A 13,192-nucleotide genomic window follows, 5' to 3' on the forward strand; every position below is an offset into this window, starting at 1 on the left:
ACTTTTTCTCCAAATGTGGAACCAGCAGGCCACCAGCTTTTGATCTCTGCGATGGACAATATTGCCTAATTGCAAGTCAAATTCTATGGGCATCTTCGAGGATTTATACTTGGTCACTTCCTAGATGCTCTCCCTTCTTTCAACATCCATTTTCCTGTTTTGATTCATGGTTCTCTTCCCTTCCAAAAACCTGCTACAGAATATACTGTAAAGAAATTGTGTCCAGGGGCACCTGGCTGGCTCAGAGTTGTGAGTTAAAGCCCCACATTGCGTGTAGAGATTGCTTTAAAAAAAAAAAAAAAAAAAAAGAGGGCAGCCCTGGTGGCTTAGTGGTTTAACGCCCGCCTTCAGCCAAGAGTGTGATCCTGGGGACCCGGGATTGAGTCCCACGTCTGACTCCCTGTGGGGAGCCTGCTTCTCCCTCTGCCTGTGTCTCTGCCTCTCTCTCTCTCTGTCTCTCTCTTTGCATCTCATGAATAAGTAAATAAAATCTTTAAAAAGAAATGAAAGAAAGAAAGAAAGAAAGAAAGAAAGAAAGAAAGAAAGAAAGAAAGAAAGAAAGAAAAAGAAATTATGTCTAGATGAGTATGATTCTTTTTTGGAAGCCTCTTTTGAAACTGGTTTAAACTAAAGTGAATATTTTACATGAAAGAGGTGATATGTTTTTCAGAACTGCCAAGACCTCTAGCAATGCTGATTTGGTCTTTTAGTTGTTTTTTTTTTTTAATCACTTTACTGAGGTATGATTGGCATGTAAAAAGCTGTACATGTTTAATGTGTACAATTCGATGAGTTTGGACATAAGTACACATTCATGAAACCATTACCACGATTAAGGCCAAAAAGATATTCAACACCTTCCAAAGCTTCCTCCTGCCCCTTTGTGGTTAGCTGAGTGTGTGCAATAAGAACATTTAAAATAAGATCAATTTTCTCAGCAAAATTTAAGTATATAATACAATATTATCAGCTATGGGTGCCATGCTGTATAGCACATCTCCAGGACTTATTTATCTTGCATAACCAAAGCTTTGTACCCTTTGGTCATCACTTCCCATTTCCCCCATCTCCTGACCCCTGGCAACCACCATTCTACCCTCTGCTTCTGTGAATTTGAGAACTATAGCTCCACATATAAGTGAGATCATACTGTATTTGTCTTTCTGTGTCTGGTTTTTGTTTTGGTGTGTGTGTGTGTGTTTACATATCTAGCAATGCTGACTTGGAGAGATTTTTGACTATGACCCACTGTAAGAAATATGTTTTACATCAGAGAGTGATAACTCAACCAAGTTTCACAAATCAATATGCTGCATTTGATATTTTATAATTATAGTCCCTTTAATGTCTTTTAAGATGCTGTTTATTACCCATCAGGTTGGTTTCATGACCCTACTCCTCACCAGTGGGTCCCAGAAGCTGGAAAAACAGTGACCTGCACAGCAAGTCACTCTGGCCATGAATAAAATATACAATCCTTTGACAGCGAGCCTTGCATTTAACTGTGCTCATGTGTTTATCATGGAGGTAAGGTGTGAGGCATGTGACAAAGCTTGTCAATTCACCATGTAACCTTGATAAACCTATTCATCTTTTTAGGTCTTGTTTTCTTCATTTTCAGTAGCAAATTGGTTATATGCTATGTTTTCTTCAGATTCTGTTTCTTCTAACTTTTTAAAAGACATACCTCAGAGATAGTGCAGTGTTACTTCCAGATTCCTTCAATATAGTGAATCAAACAAATGTTTTTTGCTTTCCCACTGCATATAAAAATATGTTTACATTATACTGTAATCTATTAAGTATGCAATAGCATTATGTCTAAATAAAAAGCCCATTCCTTAATGAAAAATCGCTACATTGCTGAAAAATGCTAACCATCATCTGAGCTTTCAGCAAGTCATATCACTGATCACAAATCATCGAAGAAGTATAATAATAATAATGAAAAGTTTAAAATATCCCAAGAATAACCAAAATGTGACACAGAGACACCAAGTGAGCTGTCAGACAAATAGTGCCAATAGATTTACTTGATATAAAACTTCAATTTGTGGGGAAAAATAAAACAGTATCTGTGAAGTACAATAAGGCAAAGTACAGTGAAATGACATATGCCTGTGTTTTAAATCACTTTAAGCTCCTTGATATACAATTCGTCATCTCTATCGAGGTTGCCAAAGTATTTCAGTTTATTCTGCACCACATAATACACACATTGCCCAAGCAGAAGCTGGAAAATTATGCCCATATAGCAACTTTCAAAAAACAAAGCAACAGGACATATAACAAGTACCAGACATTTTTCTAGACACAAGATAACACATGAAATATTTTCTATATTTTTCTTGAAAGAAGCTAGTCAGTTCCTACTTACCCACAAGATGAAAAATTCTTGCTTCTCATCCAGAATGTAGCTTCTCAGGGTTAATGAGGAAGGAAGTACATCACTTCTTTTCTTGAGCTCTACTTTATCAAGAAGTCTTGTGAGTACATGCGGAGGCTGGGGGTGTTAGTTGAGCAGCTTGCATAATGGAGAATCCCTTAGTTCTCTTTTCATCTGGGTAATTTAAATAGTGCATTACATTAGAATGGATCATATTAAAGTGCCTCAAAGAATGAATTTGGAAATGCTGATGGTGTTCTGTGCAAAAAATCACATAATGGAGAGCAGCGCCAACTTCTATATACAACAAGGAAATGGGTCCAATGTTGGGCAGGCTCCTTTAGTTGGCGAACTTCTTAGCAAGACAGTTGAAGGCCAGACTGCGGGGGGAGTGTATCCCACTGAGCCAGTATATCTATGTATCACCCAGTTCCCTATCATGGTATCACTTCTGAATTTACCATCTTGGGAAAACAATATATCCATATTCTTGGACTTTGAGAGAGAATTCCTCAATGTAATTACACTCATCTACTTGGCTGATGAAATTCTTGACTGAATCCATTAGTGCGGTGTCCTGAAATTTTCTTCTTGCTCATATTAGAAGAATCTTTGTAAGAGCCAGCACAAATATGGGGGGAAAAACCTACAAAGCCCTAGTTTAACAAGTCTAGATACACATCAGTGATTCACTCCTTATCTTGGTTTTGTTGCATTTATGAAGCATAGCTTTATTTCCCTAACACAAATATTTTCCTTTTTTGGTTCCCATTTATTTTATAAATTAAATCAATGCAGTGAGTGGGAAAAATCAGAGAGGGTGACAAAACATGAGAGACTTCTAACTCCAGGAAACAACAAAGGGTAGTGGGAGGGGGGGTGGGCAGGGGGATGAGGTGACTGGGTGACAGGCGCTGAGGGGGGGAACTTGAGATGAGCACTGGGTGTTATATGTTGACAAATCGAACTCCAATAAAAAAAATACAAAAAAAAAAGATTCCATTTAATCTACAGATCAAGTTATGAGAAATGCCATTTGACTGTACTGAATCTTCCTATCATGACACGAAATATCTTTCTATTTATTATTATTTTTATCTTTCATCTTGTAGTTTTCTTCATATATATCCTGTACATGTTTTTGGTATTTACAAGATGTACAAAACCATCATATTATCTTACTAATGTTAATGGTATTTTGTTTTTAATTTCAAACTACAATTGTTTATTATTTAGTGTGCAGGAAAATGATGGACTTTTGTATAGTAAACTTGTTACCTGCAACTTTGCTACAAATGCTTTATTAGTTGCAGGAATTTTTTGTTGTTGTTTTTTTGGGGATTTTACATACACACACATATGCAAATAAAATATTCAAATAATCACTTTAGATATGGTGTGCAGGCAGTTAGCCCCTCCATGTAAAACTCAAAATGTTTGCTCCCTGTGATACTCAAAATGTTGCTTTTGAAAGACAAATGAAAGAGGGTTTAGGCCTAGCTGACGGTGAAAAGTGTCTGAATGTTAAACTGAAATGCCTGAAAGAGAAGTTCCTGAATTTTTGAGCATTTCATGTGCTCATAGCCTAATTCTGCAAGTGATAGAATATTTGCACAGTTATGAGAATTCCCCATCTTGGTGCATAGACCTCCTATGCTGACTCTAGACTTGACTGTGTGGCTGGCTTTGTCCACTGGAACAATAGCTAACAGGATGGAAACAGAAATTTGAAAAATGCTTACATATTGGGGCTTGCCCTCTCTTGCTGCCCCTGAAACCCCAAGATCATCATGTGAATGTGCCCAAGCTAGTCTAGTGGAGGATGAGAGGCCATGTGGAAGAGAGCCAAGGCTTACTGATCAACAACTCTCCACTCTGATTGCCAAAGTGCCAGATGTAGGAGTGAGACCATGCTAGATCATCCAGCAACCAGTTGACCAGCCAACTGACCACAAACGCATGAAAGAGCTCATGGAAAGAGCTCACCAGCCAGGCTAGACTAGATCAGAAGAAATGTTCAACCAACCCATAACATCATGAACAAAATAATATAGTTATTACTTTAACAAATGAAATTTGGGGGTGGTTTGTTACACAGCCAAGGCTAAGTGACACTCATCACAAAGTGGACCAAAAGAAGTTTTTTATTTATTTTTTATTTTTTTATTTTTATTTTTTTATTGGAGTTCAATTTGTCAACATGTAGCATAACACCCAGTGCTCATCCCATCAAGTGCCCCCCCTCAGTGCCCGTCACCCAGTCACCCCCACCCCCCGCCCACCTCCCCTTCCACTACCCCTTGTTCGTTTCCCAGAGTTAGGAGTCTCTCGTGTTCTGTCTCCCTTTCTGATATTTCCCACTCATTTTTCTCCTTTCCCCTTTATTCCCTTTCACTATTTTTTCCCTTTCACTATTTTTTATATTCCCCAAATGAATGAGACCATATAATGTTTGTCCTTCTCCGATTGACTTATTTAACTCAGCATAATACCCTCCAGTTCCATCCACGTGGAAGCAAATGGTGGGTACTTGTCATTTCTTTTTTTTTTAATAATAAATTTATTTTTTATTGGGGTTCAATTTGCCAACATACAGAATAACACCCAGTGCTCATCCCGTCAAGTGCCCCCCTCAGTGCCCGTCACCCATTCACTCCCACCCCCCACCCTCCTCCCCTTCCACCACCCCTAGTTCGTTTCCCAGACTTAGGAGTCTTTTTTTTTTTTAATTTAATTTTATTATTATTTTTTTAATAATAAATTTATTTTTTATTGGTGTTCAATTTGCTAACATACAGAACAACACTCAGTGCTCATCCCATCAAGTGCCCCCCTCAGTGCCCGTCACCCATTCACCTCCACTCCCCGTCCTCCTCCCCTTCTACCACCCCTAGTTCGTTTCCCAGATTTAGGAGTCTTTATGTTCTGTCTCCCTTTCTGATATTTCCTACCCATTTCTTCTCCCTTCCCTTCTATTCCCTTTCACTATTTTTTATATTCCCCAAATGAATGAGACCATATAATGTTTGTTCTTCTCCGATTGACTTATTTCACTCAGCATAATACCCTCCAGTTCCATCCACGTCAAAGCAAATGGTGGGTATTTGTTATTTCTAATGGCTGAGGAATATTCCATTGTATGCATAGACCACATCTTCTTTATCCATTCATCTTTCGATGGACACCGAGGCTCCTTCCACAGTTTGGCTATTGTGGACATTGCTGCTAGAAACATCGGGGTGCAGGTGTCCCGGCGTTTCATTGCATCTGTATCTTTGGGGTAAATCCCCAACAGTGCAATTGCTGGGTCGTAGGGCAGGTCTATTTTTAACTCTTTGAGGAACCTCCACACAGTTTTCCAGAGTGGCTGCACCAGTTCACATTCCCACCAACAGTGTAAGAGGGTTCCCTTTTCTCCACATCCTCTCCAACATTTGTTGTTTCCTGCCTTGTTAATTTTCCCCATTCTCACTGGTATGAGGTGGTATCGCATTGTGGTTTGGATTTGTATTTCCCTGATGGCCAGTGATGCGGAGCATTTTCTCATGTGCTTGTTGGCCATGTCTATGTCTTCCTCTGTGAGATTTCTCTTCATGTCTTTTGCCCATTTCATGACTGGATTGTTTCTTTGCTGTTGAGTTTAATAAGTTCTTTATAGATCTTGGATACTAGCCCTTTATCTGATAGGTCATTTGCAAATATCTTCTCCCATTCTGTAGGTTGTCTTTTAGTTTTGTGGACTTTCTTTTGCTGTGCAAAAGCTTCTTATCTTGATGAAGTCTCAATAATTCATTTTTGCTTTTGTTTCTCTTGCCTTCATGGATGTACCTTGCAAGAAGTTACTGTGGCCAAGTTCAAAAAGAGTGTTGCCTGTGTTCTCCTCTAGGATTTTGAAGGAATCTTATCTCACATTTAGCTCTTTCATCCATTTTGAGTTTATCTTTGTGTATGGTGTAAGAGAATGGTCCAGTTTCATCCTTCTGCATGTGAATGTCCAATTTTCCCAGCACCATTACTGAAGAGACTGTCTTTTTTCCAATGGATAGTCTTTCTCGCTTTGTCAAATATTAGTTGACCATAAAGTTGAGGGTCCACTTCTGGATTCTCTATTCTGTTCCATTGATCTATGTGTCTGTTTTTGTGCCAGTACCACACTGTCTTGATGACCACAGCTTTGTAGTACAACCTGAAATCTGGCATTGTGATGCCCCCAGTTATGGTTTTCTTTTTTAATATTGCCCTGGCTATTTGGGGTCTTTTCTGACTCCACACAAATCTTAAGATGATTTGTTCCAACTCTCTGAAGGAAGTCCATGGTATTTTGATAGGGATTGCATTAAACGTGTAAATTTCCCTGGGTAACATTGACATTTCCACAATATTAATTCTTCCAATCCATGAGCATGGAATATTTTTCCATCTCTTTGTGTCTTCCTCAATTACTTTCAGAAGCGTTCTGTAGTTTTTAGGGTACAGATCCTTTACCTCTTTGGTTAGGTTTATTCAAAAGAAGTTTTTTAGAGACATGTTGTCAGGCATGGTACCATATGACTTCACCTTCTAACTACAATTGATGGGACCATGGGTTGGTCCATTCAGCACCAACAATGTATGAAGTGGCCCAAGCAGAGAAATCTACCTTAGAGTACTTCTCCAATATTGGATGCATACCGGCCAATCCATTCAGTTTGTTTCTCTCTTGGAGTTTGATTGCAAAGCCCTAGAGAGGGACACAGAAAGTAGAGTGGTCCATGAGACGATGAACAAGCTGAGAAATAACAAAAGCAGAAGCCATCAGAAGGAAGAATCTGTGGATGATCTTCTTCAATCCCTACTTGTTTATCTCAACTTTCCTTGATGGAGCAGTAGACTCACCATAACAGAATCCCAGTCAGTTCCACAATCCAAGGAAGCAAATGCCCAATCTGAGAAACAGATCGATTGGGTACAGCTGCTTCTCAAACTTTAACAAGCTTGTAACAATTCATTTTGGGTGACTGTGAAAGAATCTGTTTTATATCCTTCTCCACTCTGCTCTGTGCACTGGGAGATTGTCCTGTATGGACTGCATTATCAGACTTCTCTTGTGCTCTCTCTTCCAACCTGTTGTGACCAATGGTAGTTGTGGAAGGAAGGAACAAAGCTGGAGGAGAGAGAGATGGAGGTATTCATTTCCAAGCTCCTCCTTCCTTACAGGGCCTGCACATTTGGGCAGTGGTAGATTCTTCTGTCACAGGCTAAGGCACTCTTTGGGTTCCTATACCTGTTCCATCCCTTGCCCCTTAAAGACAAGGATTGATGAGTTACCCCCTGTTGCTATTTCCTCCCTCCACTCTCCCCATCCTTTCTTGGTTTCCATTAGCTCTGCTATGATATTGTGATTTGTACTAAGAAATATACATTTGGCATTCATCCTGTTTCTGGCACAGTAAACTGTGATGCTGAAGGACAGTATCACAAGATAGTGAAATGGGTAACAAGCCTCTTTTCACCACAACTGGGTTTATGTTAATGAGATGACTTTTGGAGAGCAACTTAGGATGGGGGCTGGTTGCCTGGAGAACAAAACAGAACTAGAGGGTTGAAACTTCCAGCCCCACCCTCTGACTTTCTGAGAGGGAAGAGATGTTGAGTTTCCATTCAATCACCAATGGGTGATGATTTGATCAAACAAGCTTGGGTAATGAAGCTCTTCTAAAAAAGATGAGGTACAGAGAGCTTTCAAGTTGATGAACACGTGGAGGTTTGGGGAGGGTGATGCACTTGCAGAGGGCAGGGAAACTCCATGCCTCTTCTCCACATTGCCCTGTGCGTCTCTTCCATCTGGCTGCTCCTGAGTTATATCCTTTCATGACAAACTGGTAATCTAGTAATCAAAATGTTTCTCTGAGTTTTGTGAGCAGCCCTAGCAAATTAATCAAACTCCAGGGGGAAACTGTGACCAGCTGGGCTTTTTTTTATTTTTTAAATTTTTTTAAATTTTTAAAAATATTTTTTTGGCTTCAGAGAGGCGGGAACAGTCTTGTGGGACTAAGCCATTTAACCTATGGGATCTGACACTGTGCTAGCTCCATGTAGGTAGTATCACAATGGAGTTGAATTGTAGAACACCCAGCTGGTGTTAGAGTCTCATTTGGTGGTGAGGGAAAAAAACCTCATTCATACTCTAGAATTGGGTTCAGATCCCCCCATACATCTCCACACCTGTATAAATAGTCTTCATTAAACCCTCTTCATTTAATTCCTTTGGGTGAGCCAGCTGCTTCTCACCAAGCAGCCACCCAAGACACACCCTGGCACTTACACTGGTTCTACCCATTCTAACCAGAAGTCATGCCTTTCTTATTAACTGTCATGCAAGAGGAAGCCACATTTCAAGAAAAGGAGGAAACATCATCGTTTACCAACATGTGGACGTGAAGCACAAAACACAAATGCCACTTCCTCTTTTGTCATTTAACCACTGCTATTTTTTTATTTTTAAAAATATTTTATTTGTTTGTTTGTTTGTTTGTTTGACCCACTGCTGAGCCACCCACACATCCCACCCTTTTTTTTTTTCATTAAAAAAATTTTTTTAACAGTAGGTTCTATGCCCAACATGAACCTCAAACTCAGGACCCTGAGATTAAGAGTCACATGCCCTACCAACTGAGTCAGCCAAGTGCCCGTTTTTGCCTGTCATTTAAAAATAGTTGTTTCGGGATGCCTGGGTGGCTAAGTCGGTTAAGCATCTGCCTTCCATTCAGGTCATGATTCCAGGGTTCTGGGATTGAGTCCCACATTAGGCTTCCTGCAGGGAACCTGCTTCTCCCTCTATGTCTCTGCCTCTCTTTGTGTCTCTCATTAATAAGTAAATAAAATCTTTAAAACAACAACAACAACAATTGTCTCTCTAGGGCACCTGGGTGGCTCGTCAGTTGAGCAGCCGACTCTGGATTTCTGCTCAGGTCATGGTTTCAAGGCCCTGAGATGAGCCCTGCCTCTGACTCCATGCTGAACACAGAGTCTCCTTGAGATTCTCTCTCTCTCCCTCTGCCCCTCTCTACCATCCCCTCACAGCTTGAGTGCTTTCCCAATCTCTCTCCCTCTCAAAAAAACCAAAAAACAGTTGTTTCTCAGCAAACTTCCCACACTTTGTAATAGTGATATTCCATAGAAGCATTGTCTGGAAATGGAAAATATGGTGAAGGTGCTCCACCCTGCAGAAACAGAGTTGCAAGAACTGAGCAGAACCCAGTGTGTATGCTCTATCAGAATGGCAGCCTAGACGTAACACTAAAACAGTACTAGTCAACACTTGGTTCACTGGAAATCAGCTTAACCTTCTCCTTGGAATATATAGTTGACCCTTGAACAACACAGGAATGAACTGCATGGGTCTACTTACATATAGATACGAATATATATATATACACACATACATATATATACATATACATATATATATGCTATGCTATATGTATATATACATATATATGCTGTCTAGTACTGTAAATGTATATTTCTTATGATTTTTGTAACATTTTCTTTTATATAGCTTACTTTATTGTGGGAATGCAGTCTATAATGTTTATAATATGCAAGATATGCGATAATTGCTTACTTTATCAGTAAAGCTTCCAGTCAACAATAGGCTATTAATAGTTAAGTTTTTGTATGTCAAAATATACACAGATTTTCAACTGTGTGTGGGGGGGAGTCAGTGCCGCTAAGCCCCATGTTGTTCAAGGGTCAGCTGTACTGTCACTTTTGTTTCAAACAAACCTCTTATGCCAAGTGTACTTGCTACCTGTGATGATTTAAGTTGGCCCTGTACAGGCGGCAACACAACATTCTGACTTTTTTTTTTTAAGATTTATTTATTTAGAGAAAGAGAGAGCATGCGAGAGAGAGAGTAAGGAGCAGAAGGAGAGAGAGAATCTCAAGGAGATTCTCAACTAAGGATGGAACCTGAGATCATGACCTGAGCTGAAATCTAGAGCCAGACACTCAACCAACTGAGCTATCCAGGTGCCCCATCATTCTGACTGTTCTGAAAGGCTTTGAACTATATACATTTTTTAAAATGGTTGAAATGGTGAATTTTATGTCGTGACTTTAATCTTTTTAAAAAGATTTTATGTATTCATTCAAGAGAGGAAGAGAGAGAGAGAGAGAGAGCACAAGCAGGAGGAGCACAGAGACAGAAGGAGAAGCAGGCTCCTCACCAAGCAGGGATCCCAACACAGGCTCAATTGTAGGACCCTGGGGTCATGGCCTACGTGGAAGGCAGATGCTTAACTGACTCAGCCACCCAGGTACCCCATGTGACTTTAATCTTAATAAAAATATAAAGAGATAAAGAAATTGCTGGTCCCATTCCAAGTTTAAACAGGGAACCTGGCTGACCTGTTTGGATTTTGGCAAAATTATATTCCTTACCAAATGGATTTTGTTGGACCTTATTTTCCATAAGATCCAGACAATTTTGGCCTTATGTTTTATCTTTATGGTGATTGTGTAGTGACCACAATGTGTGGGAAGAGCAGGATGTGTTGTAATTCATGCAAAAAAATTATGAATATTAATTCCCCAAATTTTGTAACTTAAGCTTTCTAAATTTTATTTTATGTGAAAATAAATTTATAGGATAAGCTGAGGAGGTTTCAGAATTACATGTAATGCTCTTGAGAAAATTTCAGCATGAGTAAGGAGAAAGAAAGTGTAATTGATGAAAATTGGTGTACTAGCTCATGAAGCTATGGTCTTCATTCAACGGACAGACAGCCCATGGTGACCTGCAGGAAAGGAGCTAAGAGAGCAAATACTCTGACTTCACTGTCCTCCCGATTTCTGATAACCTGTTGGTGTTTCCCATTGGCTAAACCCAACAGCAAGCCAGAGGCTAATGAAGTCTATCATTATTCTCCAAAGATGTCAGGATTGCAGGCAGACAACTGGATGCATTTGGAGGACTCAGCAGAAGGCACCCAGCCCACTCAGAAAAACAGAAAGAAAAAAAATCTAAAAAGTTTGATGCACTGAAAAGATGTTCATAATGTTACAAGTGCAAAAATAAAGATTTCAAATAGTTCACTTTCTTGTTTATTGAGTCTCTCCCTGCTACTACAATGTAAGTCCCATGAAAGGAAAGACAATGTACATCTTGCTTAGCAACATAGTCCCAGTTTCTAGAGAATAGAGACTTAATAAATATTCATAAGATGAATAAATGACTTTGTGCAAATCCCTTAACATCTCCAAGACTCCCGAGTTTTCTTATCTACATGTTGCTGGGTGTTTCAGCTGGACAAGAGGTAGAATTTAGATGCTTTTGGCAAACAATCAGGATATACCCTTACAACACTTCCAAATACCTACCCGAACGAGCTGATACTCATGGAGGTTTTGAGAAGAATCCATGGAATGAAAGAGGGAATAGACAAAAAGGTGGAGACTGTCCATGTATCCAGCAGACCTTTGTGGTTACTTGGAGGCCCCTTAAGTGAAGGGATAGAATGAGAGGTGGTACCATGTTTATGAGTCAGAAGTGACTCTGGGGATGCCTGGGTGGCTCAACAGTTGAGTGTCTGCTTTCAGCTCAGGGTGTAATCCATGGGTCCTGGGCTCAAGTCCCACATCGGGCTCCTTAAGGAAAGCCTGCTTCTCCCTCTGCCTGTGTCTCTGCCTCTCTCTGTGTCTCTCATGAATAAATAAATAAAATCTTAAAAAAATAATAAGTGACTTTGTGCCCAAGTGCATCAGCTCTGGGATCCAGGACACAGTGGCAGACCCATGCTGGGGAGAGAACTGCTTCCTATAGCACAGGTCAGGATGAGTCTCAGAGTTCTGTGGACTGGACCTGGCCATGGGTGAGGATCACTGTTTTGAGTGGATCAGATACTTGGAGAAAGCCTGTGATGAACTTTGACAAGGAGATCAAAGTAGAGAAAGATGAGAGAAGCACATCCTGAGCAGAGATGAGATGCCCCACAGCACCCACAAACTCCCAAGGATGGTTTTTCTGAGAAGTAGGGAAGAGGACAAAACACAATCTGAGATCCTGTGGTAAAAAAAACAACAACAAAACAAAACAAAACAAAACAAACAAAAACCAGATACATAAATTAAGCCAGTCCACATTTGCAGTACAGGTAGAAACAGCTTGAGAGTTTTATTTTTTATTTTTTAAAGATTTTATTTATTCATGAGAGATACACACACAGAGAGGCAGAGACAAAGGCAGAGGGAAAAGCAGGCTCCCTGCGGGGAGTCCAATGGGGGACTCGATCTCAGGACCCCGAGATCACAGCCTGAGCCAAAGGCAGATGCCCAACTGCTGAGCCACCCAAGCATCCCAGCTTGAGAGTTTTAAATCGTGGATTTGGATAATTTCATCAAAGTCAGAAATTATTCATGAAGTAAGGTCACAGAAATGAGACAGCACAAAAATTAATACTGATTATAAAGTGACGGAATATTTAGGGAGAAAAGTGGTGAGTTCTTTCGCACATTGTCCATTACAGGGTTTCAAAGAGAAGTCATCCCTACCCAGGATAAGCATTGGAAATGTCTCCTTCTGAAGCTTTTCATATTTTTTAAAGATGAAAGCACTTGATTAAAGGCATATTTGGAAATATAAACACCATTACATTCTAGGCTCAATAAAGCCAAGTGATAATGGGAAACAACCCTTAAGATCTTTAAGTAAGATGTAAGTTTTATCAAAATGTCTAAGGAGCATCATTTGAAACAAACATTTTAAAATGCAGTTCAAGGGGTGCCTGGGTGGATCAGTTGGTTAAGCATCTGCCTTTGGCTCAG

The sequence above is a fragment of the Canis lupus genome, chromosome 20, assembly GCF_011100685.1.
Source record: "Canis lupus familiaris isolate Mischka breed German Shepherd chromosome 20, alternate assembly UU_Cfam_GSD_1.0, whole genome shotgun sequence".
In the NCBI taxonomy this organism is placed as follows: Eukaryota; Metazoa; Chordata; class Mammalia; order Carnivora; family Canidae; genus Canis; species Canis lupus.